The sequence below is a fragment of the Chiloscyllium plagiosum genome, unplaced genomic scaffold (genome assembly GCF_037043375.1).
Source record: "Chiloscyllium plagiosum isolate Xiang-an unplaced genomic scaffold, Cpla_swu_hap1 HiC_scaffold_9, whole genome shotgun sequence".
In the NCBI taxonomy this organism is placed as follows: Eukaryota; Metazoa; Chordata; class Chondrichthyes; order Orectolobiformes; family Hemiscylliidae; genus Chiloscyllium; species Chiloscyllium plagiosum.
This window is the reverse complement of record NW_028270147.1, coordinates 24,695,959-24,717,936: the sequence shown is the minus strand read 5'-3', so window position 1 is coordinate 24,717,936 and position 21,978 is coordinate 24,695,959. Positions and strand designations below refer to the sequence as shown.

General features: G+C 46.1%; 1 pseudogene; it reads right to left on the bottom strand.

Moving 5' to 3' along the window:
* Window positions 1-2,599: 2,599 nt before the first annotated feature.
* Window positions 2,600-6,697, bottom strand: LOC148149105 (uncharacterized; annotated as a pseudogene).
* Between the last annotated feature and the right edge of the window lie 15,281 nt (window positions 6,698-21,978).

Genomic DNA, 21,978 nt, shown 5'->3' with positions numbered 1-21,978 from the left:
GTATTCTTCTATGTTCTATGTTCTAAAGACACCCGACAACCTCAGTGGCATTTATATCAACTAGAAACAGGTGACATTGTTGTTGTGGGCTTCCACTGAGTCTCAATATCAGCATTTTCTGAAGTCTTCTTTTCATTTCCATGGAAAGCAACAGGAGATTTCAGCACAATTCACCCAGGTTCGGAGCAATGATTGATTTGAATCAGTAATTGCACAAACTCCCATGACATTTTTGTGTTGGTTTGGGCTTGCCTTAGTATTTCAAGAGTGGAACTGGCATGGTGGCTCAGTGGTCAGCGCTGCTGCCTCACAGCACTAGGTTCCTGGGTTCGATTCCTGTCTGTGTGGAGTTTGCATATTCTCCCTGTGTCTGTGTGGGTTTCCTCCAGTTTCCTTCCACAGTCCAAAGATGTGCAGGTCAGGTGAATTGGCCATGCTAAATTGCCCACAGTGTTCGTCAGGGGTAAATATAGTGTAGGGGAATGGGTTTGGCTGTGGCTGGGTTTCTCTTTGGTGGGGTGGTGTGGACTTGTTGGGCTGAAGGGCCTGTTTCCACATTGTAGAGAATCTAATCTAATCTACGGCAGTCCAGGTGCAGGCTGTTCTGCCTATTGCTCCAGCCCAAGTGGCTGGTGAGGGCCAGTGTTGAAGTCAAATTATGCTTCGTCAGTAGGGAAGATCTCCCTCTCTGTCTCACACACACACACCCATTTTTAAATGGTCTGAGATTTATTTTGGGATGATTGAAGCAAAATCATAAGTAAAAAATTGAAGACATACAAAATTTTGCTTGATCAATGACATTTTCTGCATTTCAAACAAGACACAAAGAGTATGTTTAGAGAATTCTTGCACTAATAATTGTTCTTTCAAATGATTTAGATGGGTTGCTGGATTCAGCATAAGCAACAACTCTTCCTCACATGCCTGGGGTTTAAATGGGGGTCGGGGACAAGTGTTCTGCACTGTGCAAGACAGAGGGAAACCTGCTGCGCTTTTCCAGCAACACATTTTCAGCTCTGATCTCCAGCATCTGCAGACCTCACTTTCTCCTCAGAGGGAAATCAAAAGCAGATAGGAAGAAAGAAAGCAAAGAAAGGTTTAGAGGGAGATATGTAAGTGTAAAATAAGGGATTCTGGCAAAGAAAACAAAGCTAAGGAAATAAATGAAATTGAAATAAAGAAGATTTAAAAGAGGAAATAATTCTGTTGAAACATTGTACACATGACTGGGTGGCACAGTGGCTCATGGGTGGCATAGTTGCTCAGTGGTTGGCACTGCTACCTCACAGTGCCATGGGTCTGTGTTCAATTCCAGCCTTGGGTGGCTGTCTGACTGGAGTTTGCACCTTCTCCCTGCATCTTTGTGAGTTTCATTCAGGTGCTCGGGTTTCCTCCCATCGTCCAAAGATGTGCAGGTTAGGTGGATTGGCCATGATAAATTACCTCGTAGTGTGTAAGCTAGGTGAAGTAGCCCTGGGAAATGCTGGGTTATGGAGATAGGGTGGTGAGGGTGCGATGTTGTATGGAGGGCAGGTCCAGACCTGATGGGCCAAATGGTATCCATCTGCATGGTCGGCATTCTATTTCATGTTTGCACCATAAACAATTGCAGAATCTGATTGATTTCAACTAGTGATGCTTATGAAAAGCTGATCAGAAGTAATTTCATGATTGAAGGGCATCTTTCCATGTTTAGAGATTCTGGCCTGGAATTTCCATTAATTTCCATTGGCTTTCTCAGCTCAATTCACCCAGGTTCAGAGCAATGATTGATTTGAACCAGAAATTGCACAAACCTCCATGACTTTTTTGTGCTGAATTAATAAAGTATTGTGTTGGAAACTGGCCCAATTGTCATAACTGGCCAGGCCTCAGATTGGATTAATTACCTCTGAAAATTTCTGCTAATTGTGCTTGTTTGCAATTCATTGAAGAGTTGTTTATAATTAAATTGGTCTGGGCACATGGATGCATTTTTTAAAGCATTGATGATTTGACTGACTAAGAATCTGACTATTTACATCAATATAACGAGGAGTAGTTTCTTCATAACTGTTCCCAGTTAGTTACAAATATGTTTCTCACGGATCATGTAATAAATGCTTTTATTGTAATAATAAAATAAATTGATCAAGACTCAACTAATTCTCACTTTTGAACATATCAGGGAACAGGATTTAAAGTCACAGGAAATGAAACAAAGTTGTACGGGAAATTTATTCAGTTTTATTACAGGAAGTCCCCGGGTTACGAACATCCCACACTTACAAACTGATCTCCAGCTTCTCATTTTTAAAAATTATTTTTAAAAATCTGAATTACATCCAATGTTTTGTCCTAATGAACGGGTGGACTAAATATCCCTATCTGTTCTGTTTTTTTATTTATTTCAAAATATACTTTATTCATAAAAATATTTTGATGATCTGTACAATTGGTCATGCCATACATACGTAAACATTCCATTTCTTTGCATACAGAGATCAAATAATCATAAGTATATACAGGTCTGTACGTTTACTATTCAAATATCTAGCTGAGGCGTCAGTGGAGCCCACTTACTGCATGGGCCCCCCTTTTCTTTGGCAGGCAGACGTTACACGGTGGTCTTTCCCCACAGCGCCTTGGCGGCAGCTGCCCCAAGCTTCAGCGCGTCCCTCAATACGTAGTCCTGGACCTTGGAATGTGCCAGTCCGCAACACTCAGTCGCGGTCAACTCCTTCAGCTGGAAGACCAACAGGTTTTGTACAGACCAAAGAGCGTCTTTCGCTGAGTTGATGATCCTCCAGGCACAGTTGATGTTCGTCTCGGTGTTCGTCCTGGGGAACAGACCATAAAGTATGGAGTCCCGCGTCATGGAGCTGCTTGGGACAAACCTCAACAAACAGCACTGCATTCCTCTCCAGCCTTCCTTTGCGTAGGCACATTCCAGAAGGAGGTGTGTGACAGTCTCGTCCCCTCCACAGCAGCTTCGAGGGCAGTATGCGGTGCGGCTGAGAGTCCAGGCCTGCATAAGGGATCTTGCAGGCAGAGCCCTTCTCACCACCAGCCAAGCCATGTCTTGGTGCTTGTTGAAAAGTTCTGGCGATGAGGCATTCTGCCATATGGCTTTGACAGTCTGCTCAGGGAACCGTTCGACAGGATCCGCCCTCTCCTTTTCCCGAAAGGTCTCAAGGACACTACGTGCTGACCACTTCCTGATGGACCTCTGGTATAACGTGTTTTTCTTCGTAAATTTCTCCACAAAGGACAGGTGATATGGAATGGTCCAACTACTTGGATTGTTCCGCGGCAGCGAGGCCAGGCCCATCCTTCACAACACTGGGGACAGGTAGAACCTCAGTACGTAGTGACACTTGGTGTTTGCGTACCGGGGATCCACGCACAGCTTGATGCAGCCACACACAAAGGTGGCCATCAGGGTGAGGGTGGCATTGGGTGTATTTTTTCCCCTGTTGCCCAGAGCTTTGTACATCAAGTCCCTTCGGACCCAGTCCATCTTTGATCTCCATACAAAATGGAAGATAGCCCGGGTGACTGCGACGGCACGGGTTCTGGGAATAGGCCAGACCTGTGCCACATATAACAACACTGACAGTGCCTCACACCTGATGACCAGATTTTTACCCACGATGGAGAGCGACCGCAGCTTCCATCTGCCCAGTTTCTGCCTCACTTTCTTGATACGCTCCCCCCAAGACTTGGCACACGCCCCAACCCCTCTGAACCAAATACCCAGCACCTTCAGGTGGTCAGTCCTGACGGTGAAGGCCCCTATCTGTTCCTACTTACACACAAACTTAACTTACAAACAGCGAATAAAACAGAAGTCGTTCGTAACCTGGGCACTTCCTGTATTCCAAAACACTGTCCAGTTACACGGGGTTGGTGTGGACTCAGTGGGCCAAATAGCTTGTTTCCACCCTGGAGGATTCTGCAAGTTCTATAATTGTACTGGCTCATCACAGATTTTACATTTAGGAATATCTAAACGAGTTCCAGAGAAAACCTGATGAAGAGAACACTTCTCAAAACAAGGACAATTTTGGGTGTGAATTGCACACTGATTGGAGCATTCTGTCAATTCCCAGCTGGAGGTGTATAGAGGCCTGAATGACATAGGCGACAGCGGAAAATGTGAAGGAATCCAGCAAGGCCTTCTCTGCTGACTGGAGAACTAGTTGCTTTTTCCAACAGACCTCTGGATATCGGGATGAGACTGTTGCTAGGGACTGGCGAGATGCCCTTTAAGGGGGGGGGGGGGGGTTTATTGCTTGCTGCCCGTCTAATTATCTCCAGGTCTTGCCTCATTAATATGTAGCCTCCTATCCTCCCACCCACCATGAGGAAGCTCAATGCTGAAAATTCTCAACATCCGAATGGATACCATGCCATTCATGGGGAGGGATTGGCCTTGTGGTATTATTGCTCGACTATTAGTCCAAATATTCAGCTAATGTCCCAGGAACCTAGGTTCAAAACACACCATGACAGATAGTGGAATGTGAATTCAATATAGAATTAAGAGTCTCATGTTGACTGTGAAACTATTGCTGATTGTTGGAAAAACCCATCTGGCTAATTAACATTTTTTTAGGGAAGGAAACTGCTGTGCTTACCTGGTCTGGCCTACATGTGACTCCAGACCCACAGCAATGTGGTTGATTCTTAACAGCCCTTTGGGCGATTAGGGATGGGCAATAAATTCTGGCCTAGCCAGTGATGCCCTCGTCCTATGAGTGAATAAAATAAAAATTCCAGGTGCCTGTCTGCAAAGCTAACTGCTAAATACCCATGATCTGCCAAATCGGGCTAAAATGTCACAAGCAAAATGGGAGAGCTCTAGACTGACAATGATCCTCGGGATGCACAATGGCCTTTGAAGGATGACCCTCGTGTCAGTGATGTCAGTCTGGAATATCCAAGCGGTATCAGGCATAGCGAGCGGCTGAATTGGGTGTGTGTGTGTCACACAAGAGGGCTGCCATAGGGCAGGTAATGAGGCGGATTTGGGTCAATTGCATAGAAAAACTCACTCAATGTCGCAGAGAAAAACCCCTCCATGAAACCTGACCAAAAAGAAAACATAGGAGTAAACTCCAGGTGTCTTTGTTCAGACAGTCCAAGAACAATGAGGGTCGGAATCGGAGCTTAATGCTAAAATTACAAAGGCCAATGATTTAAATGATGAATGCAAAAACATAGCTGACTCAATATTGAACTGATGTCTGTAAACTAGTCCCACAATGAGAACAGCTATGATCTCAGTCCCTCATGGTCACATCGACCAACTGTTTGGGAATTTGCCAGATGTTAAGGTGACCACCCTGACTTGCTAAGGAGACTCGAAAGATTTTTTTTAACTTCTTCCTGTGATGTAGATTGTGAGTGCCCCCTTCTGGCTGACATATGTCGTAAGCTGTTGAATTTATATGCTTTGAAAATACACTTCACCAAAGGCAGAGCTTGGGTATCCCATCTGCAAGCAAGAGACAGGCTGGTCTATCACAATTGAAATGACATTGTGAAAATAAACAAAAATACTAACCACAGTTACTACAGAATAACCCTTATTAGAAATAATATTTTTAAAATAGGTTTCTGCTCACAAAATGTTCCGCTGAACTTGAGGTAATTTTGTTTTTACAATTGGTTAAAGCATCAATAACAATAATGGAACTTAAATAAATATAAAGCTTCAAAAGAATCACAATGGCAGGAACACATTGCTAATGTTCACAACTTCCCCAAATCTATGACACTGATAAAACCTGGAGGGAAGCTTGTGCAGAAAACATCTTCCCAAATGAACACTTTGGAGGCAATTTTCGCCTCCCTGGAGGTGGCACAAGAGAATTGGGGGAATTGACCCTGGGCAGAAACATGCTCCTTTTTTGCAATGTTAGCAATTAAATGCTGGGAGAGAAGCTCCACTGGGGATTTTTTGGCTTACCAGCAATTGGAGCCCTTCATTAGTCAATTAATAGCCACTTAAATGCCTCAACACGCCACTGGGTGACTTTATTTGTTCCAATCTTGGGCAGGGATGGGAGGAAAGGGGTTAGCCACCAAACCAGCCCTGCCCTTACTGTCAATTCCCAAGGTCTCTTCAAGATACAATCCTCAAGCCGTGAGAAGCAAAAGGGAAGGATTTACATTCTTGCCATTGGAGCCCCTGAACACAAGGCCTCAACTGAAGGCATTTAAAAGAATCATCTGCCCACATCTCATTGACCAGCAGCTGCTTGAAAGGTGGATCTCCCCTGCTCAGGCCTGTGACTAAAAGACATTTGGACAGGTACATGAATAGAAAAGGTTGAGAGAGATATGAGCCAAATGCGGGTAAATGGGACAAATTGGAAAACTTGGTCAGCATAGATGGGTTGGATTGAAGGGTCTATTTCCATGCTGTATGACTCTATGGCTGGTCAAAATGCTTATTGGTCAGTGGTGAGTGGTGGGATTCAGTCATGAAATGGAAACAATGAGATTACAAATTGGAGAGTTGTGACCTTTGCCTCCAACCCAACATCTCAGCAATCTGTCTTCAATTTCCTCTGCATGTGGACACCCCCCAACAGAATACAGACTGGTCATGGCAGATGTGGCCACCTGACATACAAGTAGCATTTCAAAACCCCACCTGGCTGTGACTGTGGAAACCATAACCAAACCATGGGGCACCAGATACCATTGCTCCCCGACTCATGCTGAGGGTGTTATCCTGGACTTGCCTTCCAGCTGGCCTTTAAACCGATTGGGAAATTGCCATTAAAATTGTGTTGTAAGTAACTAATTCATGGTACATCCATTTTAGTACAATGTTGATAATTTTAGGAATTAACGTTTAAACGTAGAAAATCGAATAAATGTAATTGATGCACCTTGAAGTCTAGTGCATTTAAACTGTCGGGACCATTTTTCTTTAAGAGTTTAACAAGTAAAAATATAAGATAATTAAAATGTTATGCTTCAGTGATTAACAGAATACCCAAAACTAATTTCAGAAAGCTCCCTGTGTTTGTTTAACAGAATCAGAAGAGATGGAACTATAAAAATTGTGGCTGGATTATTTAGCTGGAGGCATGGTCTCCACAAAACCTGAAGAATGATACTGGAAGGGGATTTAGATCTAAATCAGCTTAAAAGCATTTAGTGAAGCCTAAAGATTAGGTTAAGGACTAGCCAGAGCTCATTACATTGAGATGGAAGGTTCTTTGGTTTTGGTTTATCTGGTGATGTGCTTGTTGGGAGAAATTAGTTGTAACTTGAAACTGGGAGAGTGCTGCAGTTTTGTGCAATTGAGAAAGGAGTAAGAGAAGCCCACAGGCAGTATTTGCTTGTTGCAGGTGGGCAAAATTGGACTTTAGAGAAATTGAATGGCAACTCAGTGAAACTAGCTGTTTGATAAAAGCTGCAATTGCACCAATAATTAGAAGCTCAACAACAGTCTCTGGGGTCCTGGGGGTCTCAATCTCTGGAGAAGAGAATGAACATGAAGTGATGACCAGAGGTTTGAGGTAGTTAGGGTCAGAGAGGCTTTTGAGAGAGTTCTCAAGCCAGATATTCAAAAGTGAAGAATTGGAATCCTTTGTCAAGAAGGCAAAGTTTTAATGAGATTGAGTGATTGGCAGTGTCTGGGATGTCTGTCTGGGATTAGTCTTGAATACATTGGCCATTTAAATTGCTGTTGGTGGGGTGGACAACCAGATTGTCTATTAATTCATATTGACTGAATGTTCAAGTAGAAGTAGTGTCTGTACATAGAGGAGATTGCTTAACTTTCCTTTCTGGTGGTGTAGTGCACTGTACTATCGCTGGGCTAGTAATCCAGAGCCTCAGACTGATGTTCAGTGTACCCCACCCTGGGGCAGTTAGAATTTAAATTAAATAGCACTTCTGGAATTGAAAGCTAGTTTCAGCAGTGGTGACTACAAAACTAGCATTAATTATTGTAAAAGCCCATCTGGTTGATTTGAATGTTCTTTCGGAAGGGAAAACTGCCATTTTATACTCTGGCTCAAATGTGATTCCAGATCCACAGCAATATGTTGAGTCTTAACTGCCCTCTGAAATTGGGAGAAAGTGAGGACAGCAGATGGTGGAGATCAGATTCAAGAGTGGGGTGCTGGAAAAGCACAGCAGGTCAGGCAGCATCTGAGGAGCAGTAGAACCGACGTTTCGGGCAAGAGCCCTTCATCAGGAAGCGTGATGAAGGGCTCTTGCCCGAAACGTCGATTCTGCTGCTCCTCAGATGCTGCCTGACCTGCTATGCTTTTTCAGCACCCCACTCTCAACACTGCCCTCTGCAATTGCCTGTTAGGTTCACATGGGCATTAAATGATGAACCATAAATGCTGGCTTTTCCAGCAAGCCTCATATTGTAGGAAAGTTTAAAAACCATTGTATAGTAAGGATTTATTTGGAATTTTAATTTAGTCCTAAAGTCTGACAGCTTATTCTCATACCTTAGGCTCATCCACCCATTGTATTAGTTAAATAATTGCAGCCTACTAAGCCAGATGTGAACCACTAACCAGCTTGTCCAAGTTCTGCTCCAAAAGTCATATGAAATAAGATAATAACTTAAATTCCTTGTAGCCACAAATAGGAATTCTAATTCTTGATTGCAATATAACGAGACAGTAAATTCAATGAGGGAGAAATTCAAGACTCAATAAAACTATGTCAAAGTAATAGCATCAGTTTTATACTACATCCAGAGACAAAATTGATTGAGTATGTGTGTGAGCGTGAGAGCGAGTGAGTGTGTGTGTGGGTGTGTGTGAGTGAATGCATGTGAAAGTGTATGTGTGTGTATGTGAGCATATGCGTGTGCATGTGAGCGAGTGTGCGTGTATGTGTGTGTGAATATGAGCGAGTGCACATTTGTATGTTTGTGTGTGTGTGGATGTGAGCAAGTGCACGTGTGTATGTGAGTGTGCGCGTGGGTGTTTTGTATGTATGTGTGTGTATGTGTGCGAGTGTGTTTGTGTGTGTGTATTTGAGTGAATGTGCATGTGCACGTGCACATGTATATGTGAACGAGTGTGCATGTGAGCATATACGTGTGCATGTGAGTGAGTATGCGCGTGTGTATGAGCATGTGCATGTGAGCGAGTATACGTGTGTATACGTGAGCATGTGTGTGTATGTAAGTGAGTGTGTGTGTATATGTGAGCGAGTGTGCCTGTGTGTATGAGTGTGTGTATATGAGCGAGTGTGTGTGTGTGTGTGTGTATGTGAGCGAGTGTGGGTGTGTGTGAGTGTGTGTATGTGATCGAGTGTGAGTGTGTGTGTGCATGTGAGTGTGTGTGTACCAGTATGTGTATGTGAGCATGTGTGTGTGTAACAGCGTGTGTATGTGAGCATGTGTGTATGTGAGCGTGTGTGTGTATGAGTGTGTATGTGAGCGACTGTGCGTGTGTGTATGAGCGAGTGAGTGTGTGTATATGAGCGTGTGTGTGTGTGAGTGTGTGTGTATGTGTATGTGAGCGAGTGTGCATGTGTGTATGAGCATGTGTATGTGAGCGAGTGAGTGTGTATGTGAGCGAGTGAGTGTGTATGTGAGCGAGTGTGTGTGCGCGTGTATGTGAGTGTGTGCATGTATGTGAGTGTGTGTGTATCAGTGTGTGTATGTGAGCGTGTGCGTGAGTATCAGCGTGTGTGTGTATCAGCGTGTCTATATGAGCATGTGTGTGTATGCGAGCGTGTATATATGAGCGTATTTGTGTGTGTATGTGAGTGAGTGTGCATGTGTTTATGAGCATGTGTATGTGAGCGAGTGTGTGTGTAATTGAGCAAGTGTGTGTGTGTGAGCGAGTGTGTGTGCGTGTACGTGAGCGAGTGTGCGTGTGTATATGTGAGCGAGTGTGCGTGTGTGTGAGCGTGTGTATGTGACCGAGTGTGCATGTGTATGTGTCTGTGTGTATGTGAGCGTGAGTGTGTGTATGCATGTGAGCGAAAGTGCGTGTGCATGTGAGCGAGTGTATGTATGTGAGCATGTGTGTATGTGAGCAAGTGTTTTTGTATGTGTATGTGAGTGAGTGTGTGTGTATGTATGTGAGCGAGTATGTGTGTGTACGTGTATGTGTATGTGAGCATGGGTGTATATATGTGAGCGTGTGTGTGGGTGTGAGTGTGCGTGTGTGTGCGTGTGTATGAGCGAGTGTATGTGAGCGAGTGTGTCTGTGTGTATGAGTGTGTGTATGTGAGCCAGTGTGCGTGTGTATGACTGTGTGTATGTGAATGAGAGTGCATGTGTATGTGTGTGTCTTTGTGTATGTGAGCATGTGTGTATGTATGTTTATGTGAGTGTGTGTGTATGTGAGCATGTGTGTGTGTGTGTATGTGAGTGTGTGTCTGCGAGCGTGTGTATCTGAGCGAGTGTGAGCGTATGTTGTGAGCGAGAGTGCATGTCTATGTGAGCGAGTGTGAGCGTGTGTATGTGAGTGTGTGTGTATGTGAGCGTGTGTGTGGGTGTGTGCATGTGTATGAATGTGTGTATGTGAGCATGTGTGTGTATCAGCGTGTGTATGTGAACGTGTGCGTATGTGAGCATGTGTGTGTTTGTGAGCATGTGTGTGTATGTGAGCATGTGTGCGTATGTTTATCTGAGCGTGTATGTATGTGAGCGTGTGTGTGGGTGTGTTTAAGTGAGCGGGTGTGTGTTGGTATGTGTATGTGAGTGTGTGTATGTGTATGTGAGTGCGTGTATGTGAGTGTGTGTGTATGTGAGCGTGTGTGTGGGTGTCTTTAAGTGAGCGGGTGTGTGTTGGTATGTGTATGTGAGTGTGTGTATGTGAGTGTGTGTGTATGTGAGTGTGTGTGTGTGTATGTTTATGTGAGTTTGTGTGTATATTTATATGAGTGTGTGTGTACGTGAGCGTGTGTGTGAGTGTGCATATGAGAGCATGGGTGTGTGTGTTGGTGTGTGTATATAAGTGTGTGTGTGGGTGTGTGTATGTGAGCAAGTGTGCGTATGCATGAGCGAGTGTATGTGTGCGAGTATGCCTGTGTATTTGAGTCTGTGTATGTGAGCGAGTGTGGGTGTGTGTGTGTGTATGTAAGCGAGTGTGTACGTGAGCATGTGTGTGGGTGTGTGTATGTGAGTGTGTGTGTATCAACGTGTGTATGTGAGCGTGTGTGTATGTGTTAATGTGAGTGTGTGTAGGTGTGTATGTGAGCGTGTGTGTGCATGTGAGCATATGTGTGTATGTTTATGTGAGTGTGTATGTTTATGTGAGTGTGTGTGGGTGTGTGTATGTGAGTGTGTATGTGAATGTGTGTTTGGGTGTGTGTATGTGGGCGAGTGTGTGTGGGTGTGTGTATGTGAGCGTGTGTTTGGGTGAGTGTATGTGAGTGAGTGTGCCTGTGTATGAGTGTGTGTATGTGAGCATGTGTGTGTATCAGCGTGTGTATGTAAGCGTGTGTATGTGTTTATGTGAGCGTGAGTATGTGTGTATGTGAGCGTGTGTGTGTATGTGAGTATGTGTGTGTGCATGTTTATGTGAGTGTGTATGCTTATGTGAGTGTGTGTGTATGTGAGCGTGTGTTTGGGTGGGTGTATGTGAGCGAGTGTGCAAGTGTATGAGCGAGTGTATGTGAGTGAGTGTGCCTGTGTATGAATGTGTGTATGTGAGAGTGTGTGTGTGTGTGTATGAGTGTGTGTATGTGAGCATATGTGTGTGTATCAGCGTGTGTATGTGAGCGTCTGCGTATGTGTGTATGTGAGTGTGTGTATGTGTGTAGGGGAGCGTGTGTGTGTGTATGTGAGCGTGTGTGTGTGTATCAGCATGTGTATGTGAGTATGTGCGTATGTGAGCATGTGGTATGTGTGTATGTGAGCAAGTGCACGTGTGTATGTGAGTGAGTGCACATGTGTGTATATATATGTGTGCGCATGTGTGAGTGGCCACACATATGAGTGAGTGCGCATGTGTATGTAAGTGAGTGTGCAGATGTGTGTGCGTGAACACATGTGTGTATGTATGTGTGTGTGTATGTGAACTAATGCGTTATGTATGTGAGTATGAGAACGAGTGTGCATGTGTATGAACGAATGCACGTGTGTGTATGTAAGCGAGTGTGTGTGAGTATGTGAGCGTGTATGTGTATGTGAGCGAGTGTATGTGTATGTGATCGAGTGTGTGTGTGCATGTGTATATGAGCGTGTGTGTGTGTATGTGAGCGTGTGTGTGCTTATGTGAGCGTGAGTGTGTGTGTATGTTAGCGTGTGTGAATGTATATGAGCGTGTGTGTGTGTTGGTGTGTATATGTGAGCATATGTGTGGGTGTGTGTATGTGAGCAAGTGAGCACGTGTATGAGCGAGTGTATGTGAGCGTGTGCGTATGTATGAGCGAGTGTATGTGAGCTTGTGCGTATGTATGAGCGAGTGTATGTGAGCAAGTATATCTATGTGTATGAGTGTGTGTATGTGAGCGAGTGTGCGTGCGTGTGTGTATATGTGAGAGAGTGTGTGAGGGTGTGTATGTGAGCAAGTGTACATGTGCATGTATATGTGTGTATGTGAGCGTGTGGGTGTATGTGTATGTGTGTGTGTGTATGTGAGCGTGTGTGTGTATGTGAGCAAGTGTGAGCTTGTGTATGTGAGTGAGTGTGCATGTGTGTGTGAGCAAGAGTGCATGTGTATGTGAGCGTGTGAATGTGTGTATGTGTATGTATGTGTGTGTATGTGAGCGTGTGTGTGTGTATGTGAGCAAGTGTGAGCATGTGAATGTGAGCGAGTGTGGATGTATATATAAGCGAGTGTGCATGTGCGTATAAGCGTGTGTATGTGAGCGAGTGTGCATCTGTATATGAGTATGTGTATGTGAGCGCGTGTGTGTGTGTATGTGAGCGAGTGTGCCTATGTGTATAAGCGAGTGTGTGTGTGTGTGAGTGTGTGTATGTGAGCGAATGTACCTGTGTGTATGAGCATGTGTATGTGAGTGAGTGTGCCTGTGTGTGTATGTGAGCGAGTGTGCCTGTGTGTATGAGCATTTTTATTTGAGCAAGTGTGCCTGTGTGTGTATGTGAGCAAGTGTGCCTGTGTGTATGAGCATTTTTATGTGAGCAAGTGGGCGGCACGGTGGCACAGTGGTTAGCACTGCTGCCTCACAGCGCCAGAGACCCGGGTTCAATTCCCGCCTCAGGCGACTGACTGTGTGGAGTTTGCACGTTCTCCCCGTGTCTGCGTGGGTTTCCTCCGGGTGCTCCGGTTTCCTCCCACCATCCAAAGATGTGCAGGGTCAGGTGAATTGGCCATACTAAATTGCCTGTAGTGTTAGGTAAGGGGTAAATGTAGGGATATGGGTGGGTTTCGCTTCGGCGGGTCGGTGTGGACTTGTTGGGCCGAAGGGCCTGTTTCCACACTGTAATCTAATCTAATCTAAAAAAAAAGTGTTCCTGTGTGTGTATTGAGCGAGTGTGCCTGCGAGTGTGCCTGTGTGTAGGAGCATGTGTATGTGAACGAGTGTGCCTGTGTATGTATGAGCATGTGTATATGAGCGAGTGTGTCTGTGTGTGCCTGTGTATGTCAGCGAGTGTGCGTGTGTAAGTGAGCGAGTGTGCCTGTGTGTATGAGTGTGTATGTGAGCGAGTGTGTCTGTGTCTGTATATGTGAGCGAGTGTGCCTGTGAATATGAGCATGTGTATGTGTGCAAGTGTGCCTGTGCATGTGTATGTGAGTGAGTGTGCCTGCGTGTATGAGCATGAGTATGCGAGCAAGTGTGCGTGTGTATGTGAGCGAGTGTGCCTGTGTATATGTGTGTGAGTGTGTATGTCAGCGAGTGTGCGTGTATGAGCGTGTATATGTGAACGATTGTGCGTGTGTATGTGTATGTGAGCAAGTGTGCCTGTGTGTGTGTAAGTGAGCAAGTATGCCTGTGTGTATGAGCATGTGTATGTGAGCGAGTGTGCCTGTGTGTGTATGTGAGCGAGTGTGCCTGTGTGTGTATATGTCAGCGAGTGTGTATGTGTATGAGCGTGTGTATGTGAGCAAGTGTGCCTGTGTGTATGAGTGTGTGTATGTGAGCGAGTGTTCGTGTGTGGATGAGTGAGTGTATGTGAACAAGTGTGCCTCTGTGTATGAGCGTATGTATGTGAGCGAGTGTGAGTGTGTATGAGCATGTGTATGTGAGCGAGTGTGCGTGTGTATGAGTGAGTGTATGTGAGCGAGTGTGTATGTGCATGAGCATGTGTATGTGAGTGTTCCTGTGTGTATGAGCATGTGCATGTGAGCGAGTGTTCGTGTGTGTATGAGAGTGTGTATGTGAGCATGTGTGCATGTGTGTATGAGTGTGCGTATGTGAGTGAGTGTGCCTGTGTGTATGTGAACGAGTGTGCCTGTGTGTATGAGCATGTGTATGTGAGCGAGTGAGTGTGTGTATGTGAGCGGGTGTGTGTATGAGCGCGTGTTTGTGGGTGAGTGTGCCTGTGTGTATGGCCATGTGTATGTGAGCGAGAGCTTGTGCGTATGAGCATGTGTATGTGAGCGAGAGCTTGTGTGTATGTGTATGTGAGCGAGTGCTTGTGTGTATGAGCAAGTGCATGTGAGCCAGTGCGCGTGTGTATGCGTATGTGCATGTGAGCAAGTGTGCGTGTGTATGTGGGCGATTGTGCATGTGTATGAGCGTGTATATGTGACCGGATGTGCGTGTGTGTATGAGCGCATGTATATGAGTGACTATGCCTGTGTGTATGAGCATGTGTATGTGAGCGAGTGCGTGTGTGTATGAGCGTGTATATGTGAGCAAGTGTGCATGTGTATGAGCAAGTGCATGTGAGCCAGTGCGCGTGTGTATGTGAGCGAGTGTGCATGTGTATGTGAGCGATTGTGCATGTGCATTAGCGTGTATATGTGGCCGAGTGTGTGTGTGTGTGAGCGCACGTATGTGAGCGAGTGTGCCTGTGTGTATGAGCATGTATAGGTGAGCGAGTGTGCCTGTGCATATGAGCGTGTGTATGTGAACAAGTGTGCCTGTGTGTAAGAGCATTTGTATGTGAGCGAGTGTGCCTGTGTGTGTATGTGAGCGAGTGTGCCTGTGTGGATGAGCGAGTGTATGTGCACGAGTGTGCCTCTGTGTATGAGCGTATGTATGTGAGCAAGTGTGCGTGTGTATGAGCATGTGTATGTGAGTGAGTGTGCATGTGTATGAGAGAGTGTACGTGAGCGAGTGTGCATGTGTATGAGCATGTGTATGTGAGTGAGTGTGCCTGTGTGTATGAGCATGTGTATGTGAGCAAGTGTTCGTGTGTGTATGAGTGTGTGTATGTGAGCGAGTGTGTGTGTGTATGTGAGCGAGTGTGCATGCGTGTATGAGCGTGTATATGTGAGCGCGTGTGCGTGTGTGTATGAGCGCGTGTATGTGGGCGAGTGTGCCTGTGTGTATGACCGTATGTATGTGAGCGAGTGTGCCTGTGCATATAAGCATGTGTATGTGAGCGAGTGCTTGTGTGTATGAGCATGTGTATGTGAGCGAGTGTGCATGTGTATGAGCGAGTGCATGTGAGCCAGTGCGTGTGTGTGTGAGCGATTGTGCATGTGTATGAGGGTGTGTATGTGAGCGAGTGTGCGTGTGTGTATGAGCACATGTATGTGAGCGAGTGTGCCTGTGTGGATGAGCATGTGTATATGAGCCAGTGTGCCTGTGCGTATGAGCATGTGTATGTGAGCGAGTGTGCGTGTGTATGAGCGAGTGTATGTGTGCCAGTGTGCGTGTATATGAGCATGTGTATGTGAGCGAGTGTGCCTGTGTGTATGAGTGTGTGTATGTGAGCGAATGTGCCTGTGTGTGTGTATGTGAGCGAATGTGCCTATGTTTATAAGCGTGTGTATGTGAGCAAGTGTGCCTGTGTTTGTTTATGTGAGCGAGTGTGCTTGTGTGTATGTGAGCGATTGTGCCTGTGTGTGTATGTGAGCGAATGTGACTGTGTGTGTATGTGAGCGAGTGTGACTGTGTGTTTGTGAGCGAGAGTGCCTGTGTATGAGCGTGTGTATGTAAGCGAGTGAGTCTGTGTGTATGTGAGCGAGTGTGCCTGTGTGTAGTAGCGTGTGTATGTGAGCGAGTGTGCCTGTGTGTATGTGAGCAAGTGTGCCTGTGTGTATGGGCGTGTGTATGTGAGCGATTGTGCCTGTGTGTGTATGTGAGCGAGTGTTACTGTGTGTATGAGCGTGTGTATGTGAGCAAGTGAGTCTGTGTGTGCATGTGAGCGAGTGTGCCTCTGTGTAGTAGTGTGTGTATGCGAGCAAGTGCGCCTGTGTGTATGAGCGTGTGTATGTGAGCGAGTGTGACTGTGTGTGTGTATGTGAGCGAGTGTGCCTATGTTTATAAGCGTGTGAAAGTGAGTGTGTGCCTGTGTTTGTGTATGTGAGCGAGTGTATCTGTGTGTATGAGTGTGTGTAGGTGAGCGAGTGTGCCTGTGTGTGTGCATGTGAGCGAGTGTGCCGGTGTGTATGAGAGTGTGTATGTGAGCGAGTATGCCTGTGTGTGTGTATGTGATCGAGTGTGCCTGTTTGTGTGTATGTGAGCGAGTGTGCCTGTGTGTATGTGTGTGTATGTCAGCTTGTGTGTGTGTGTTTGAACATAGAACATAGAACATAGAAGAATACAGCGCAGTACAGGCCCTTGGGCCCTCGATGTTGCGCCGATCCAAGCCCACCTAAACTACACTAACCCACTATCCTCCATATACCTATCCAATGCCCTCTTAAATGCCCATAAAGAGGGAGAGTCCACCACTGTTACTGGCAGGGCATTCCATGAACTAACGACTCGCTGAGTGAAGAACCTACCCCTAACATCAGTCCTATATCTACCCCCCCTTAATTTAAAGCTATGCCCCCTTGTAATACCCGACTCAATACGCGGGAAAAGGTTCATACTGTCGACCCTATCTAACCCCCTAATCATCTTGTACACCTCAATCAAGTCACCCCTAAACCTTCTTTTCTCTAGTGAAAACAGCCCCAAGTGCCTCAGTCTTTCCTCATACGATTTTCCTTCCATACCAGGCAACATCCTGGTAAACCTCCTCTGCACCCGTTCCAATGCCTCCACATCCTTCCTATAGTATGGCGACCAAAACTGCACACAATATTCCAGATGCGGCCGTACCAGAGTCTTATACAACTGCATCATGACCTCAGGACTCCGGAACTCAATTCCTCTACCAATAAAAGCCAGTACGCCATATGCCTTCCTCACCGCACTATTTACCTGGGTGGCAACTTTCAGAGATCTGTGTACATGGACACCAAGATCCCTCTGCTCATCCACACTACCAAGTATCCGACCATTAGCCCAGTACCCCATCTTTTTGTTATTCTTCCCAAAGTGAATCACCTCGCACTTAGCTACATTGAATTCCATCTGCCACCTTTCTGCCCAGCTCTGCAGCTTCTCTATATCCTGCTGTAACCTGCCACATCCTTCCTCACTGTCAACAACTCCTCCGACTTTAGTGTCATCCGCAAACTTGCTCACCCAACCTTCTAACCCCTCTTCCAGGTCATTTATAAAAATGACAAACAGCAATGGTCCCAGAACAGATCCTTGCGGAACACCGCTAGTGACGGCACTCCATGAAGAAACTTTGCCATCAACTACTACCCTCTGTCTTCTTCCATCCAGCCAATTCCTAATCCAAACCTCCAACTCACCCTCAATGCCATATCTCCGTATTTTCTGCAGTAGCCTACCATGGGGAACCTTATCAAACGCCTTACTAAAATCCATATATACCACATCTACCGCTTTCCCCTCATCAACCTCCTTCGTCACCTTTTCAAAGAATTCAATAAGGTTTGTGAGGCACGACTTGCCCTTCACAAAACCATGCTGACTATCCTTGATCACATTATTCCTATCTAGATGTGCATAAATCCTATCCCTTACAATTCTCTCTAAGACTTTGCCCACAACAGAAGTGAGACTCACCGGCCTATAGTTACTAGGGCTATCCCTACTCCCCTTTTTGAACAAGGGAACCACATTTGCTATCCTCCAGTTTTCTGGGACTACTCCTGTAGACAAAGAGGACATAAAAATCAAGGCCAATGGCTCTGCAATCTCCTCCCTTGCTTCCCAGAGAATCCTAGGATAAATGCCATCAGGCCCAGGGGACTTATCTATTTTCACCTTTTCCAGGATTTCCAACACCTCTTCTCTACATACCTCAAAGCCATCCATTCTACTTATTTGTGCCTCAGTATTCTCATCGACAACAATGCCCTGTTCCTGAGTGAATACTGAAGAAAAGTATTCATTCAGTGTCTCCCCAATCTCTTCCGCCTCCACACGCAACTTCCCCCTACTATCCTTGACTGGACCTATTCCTACCCTAGTCATTCTTTTATTCCTAACATACCTATAGAAAGCCTTAGGGTTTTCCCTAATCCTATCTACTAAGGACCTTTCATGTCCCCTCCTTGCTGCTTTTAGCTCTCTCTTCAGGTCCTTCCTGGCTACCCTATAACTCTCAATCGCCCCAATTGAACCTTCACGTCTCATCTTGAGATAGGCCGCCCTCTTCCATTTAACAAGGGATTCCAATTCCTTATTAAACCACGGCTCCCTCGCACGACCCTTTCCTACCTGCCTGACAGGTACATAATTATCAAGGACACTCAATAGTTGCCCCTTGAACAAGTTCCACATATCATTTACACTCTTGCCTTGGAGTCTACTTTTCCAAGCCACACATCCTAAGTCATGCCTCACCGCATCATAATTTCCCTTACCCCAGCTATAATTCTTGCCCTGTAGTACACACTTATCCCTCTCCATCACGAGTGTAAAAATCACCGAATTATGGTCACTATCCCCAAAGTGCTCACCTACCTCTAATTCTAATTGAGTGTGTGTATGTGAGCGAGTGTGCCTGTGTGTATGAATGTGTGTATGTGAGCAAGTGTGCCTATGTGTGTGTATGAGAGTGAGTGTGCCTGTGTGTATGAACATGTGTATGTGAGCGAGTGTGCCTGTGTGTATGAACATGTGTATGTGAGCGAGTGTCTGTTTCTGTATGAGTGTATGTGTTAGCAATTGGGCCTGTGTGTATGAGTGCGTGTATGTGCGCGAGTGTGCCTGTGTGTGTATGTGAGCGAGTGTACGTGTGTGTGTATATGTGAGGGAGTGTGCCTGTGTTTATGAGCGTGTGTATGTGAGCGAGTGTGTCTGTGTGTATGAGCTTGTGTATGTGAATGAGTGTGCCTGTGTGTAAGAGCGTTTGTATGTGAGCGAGTGTGCCTGTGTGGATGAGCGAGTGTATGTGAACGAATGTGCCTCTGTGTATGAGCATATGTATGTGAGCGAGTGTGCGTGTGTATGAGCATGTGTATGTGAGCGAGTGTGCCTATGTTTATAAGCGTGTGAAAGTGAGTGAGTGTGCCTGTGTTTGTGTATGTGAGCGAGTGTATTTGTGTGTATGAGTGTGTGTAGGTGAGCGAGTGTGCCTGTGTGTGTGCATGTGAGCGAGTGTGCCGGTGTGTATGAGAGTGTGTATGTGAGCGAGTATGCCTGTGTGTGTGTATGTGATCGAGTGTGCCTGTTTGTGTGTATGTGCGCGAGTGTGCCTGTGTTTATGAGCATATGTATGTGAGCGAATGTTCATGTGTGTATGAGTGTGCGTATGTGAGCGAGTGTGCCTGTGTGTATGTGAGCGAGTGTGCCTGTGCGTATGAGCGTGTATATGTGAGCGAGTGAGTGTGTGTATGTGAGCAGGTGTGCGTGTGTGTATGAGCGTGTATATGTGAGCGAGTGTGCGTGTGTGTATGAGCGCGTGTTTTGTGGGCGAGTCTGCCTGTGTGTATGGCCATGTGTATGTGAGCGAGTCTGCCTGTGCGTATGAGCAGGTGTATGTGAGCGAGTGCTTGTGTGTATGAGCAAGTGCATGTGAGCCAATGCGCGTGTGTATGCGTATGTGCATGTGAGCAAGTGTGCGTGTGTATGTGAGCGATTGTGCATGTGTATGAGCGTGTATATGTGACCGGATGTGCGTGTGTGTATGAGCACATGTATGTGAGCGACTGTGCCTGTTTGTATGAGCATGTGTATGTGTGTGAGTGCTTGTGTGTATGAGCATGTGTATGTGAGCAAGTGTGCATGTGTACGAGCAAGTGCATGTGAGCCAGTGCGCGTGTGTATGCGCATGTGCATGTGAGCAATTGTGCATGTGCATTAGCGTGTACATGTGACCGAGTGTGTGTGTATGAGCGCATGTATGTGAGCGGGTGTGCCTGTGTGTATGAGCATGTGTAGGTGAGCGAGTGTGCCTGTGCATATGAGCATGTGTATGTGAACGAGTGTGCCTGTGAGTAAGAGCGTTTGTATGTGAGTGAGTGTGCCTGTGTGTGTATGTGAGCGAGTGTGCCTGTGTGGATGAACGAGTGTATGTGCACGAGTGTGCCTCTGTGTATGAGCGTATGTATGTGAGCGAGTGTGCGTGTGTATGAGCATGTGTATGTGAGAGACTGTGCGTGTGTATGAGCGAGTGTATGTGAGCGAGTGTGCATGTGTATGAGCATGTGTATGTGAGTGAGTGTGCCTGTGTGTATGAGCATGTGTATGTGTGTATGAGTGTGTGTATGTGAGCGTGTGTGCATGTGTGTATGAGCGTGCGTATGTGAGCAAGTGTGCCTGTGTGTATGTGAGCGGGTGTGCCTGTGTGTATGAGCATGTTTATGTGAGCGAGTGTGTGTGTATGTGAGCGAGTGTGCATGCGTGTATGAGCGTGTATATGTGAGTGAGTTTGCGTGTGTATGAGCGCGTGTATGTGGGCGAGTGTGCCTGTGTGTATGAGCATGTGTATGTGAGCGAGTGTGCCTGTGCATATGAGCGTGTGTATGTGAACGAGTGTGCCTGTGTGTAAGAGCGTTTGTATGTGAGCAAGTGTGCCTGTGTGTGTATGTGAGCGAGTGTGCCTGTGTGGATGAGCGAGTGTATGTGCACGAGTGTGCCTCTGTGTATGACCGTATGTATGTGAGCGAGTGTGCTTGTGTATGAGCATGTGTATGTGAGCGAGTGTGCGTGTGTATGAGCGAGTGTATGTGAGCGAGTGTGCATGTGTATGTGAGCGATTGTGCATGTGTATGAGCGTGTGTATGTGAGCGAGTGTATGTGTGTGTATGAGTGTGTGTATGTGAGCAAGTGTGCGTGTATCTGAGTGTGTGTATGTGAGCGAGTGTGTGTGTGGATGAGCATGTGTATGTAAGCGAGTGTGCCTGTGTATATGAGCGTGTGTATGTGAGCGAGTGTGCGTGTGTATGAGTGTGTGTATGTGAGCGAGTGTGCCTGTGTGTATGTGAGCGAGTGTGCCTGTGTGTATAAGTGCGTGTATGTGAGCGAGTGTACCTGTATGTATGAGTGCATGTGAACAAGTGTGCCTGTGTGTGTATGAGCATGTGTATATGAGCGAGTGTGCTTGTGTGTATGAGCGAGTGTATGCGAGCGAGTGTGTGTGTGTATGTGTATGAGCATGTGTATGTGAGCGATTGTGCTTGTGTGTATGAGCATGTGTATGTGAGCGAGTGTGCCTGAGCATGTGTATGTGAGCAGGTGTGCTTGTGTGTATGGTCGTGTGTATGTGAGCGAGTGTGCCTATGCGTATGAACGAGTGTATGTGAGCAAGTGTGCTTGTATGTATGATCGTGTGTATGTGAGCAAGTGTGCCTGTGCGTATGAATGAGTGTATGTGAGCAAGTGTGCTTGTGTGTATGAGCGTGTGTATCTGAGCAAGTGTGCCTGTGTGTATGAGTGGGTGTATGTGAGCGAGTGTGCTTGTGTGTATGAGCGAGTGTATGTGAGCGAGTGTGCATGTGTATGTGAGCGATTGTGCATGTGTATGAGCGTGTGTATGTGAGCGAGTGTATGTGTGTGTATGAGTGTGTGAATGTGAGCAAGTGTGCGTGTATATGAGTGTGTGTATGTGAGCGAGTGTGTGTGTGGATGAGCATGTGTATGTAAGCGAGTGTG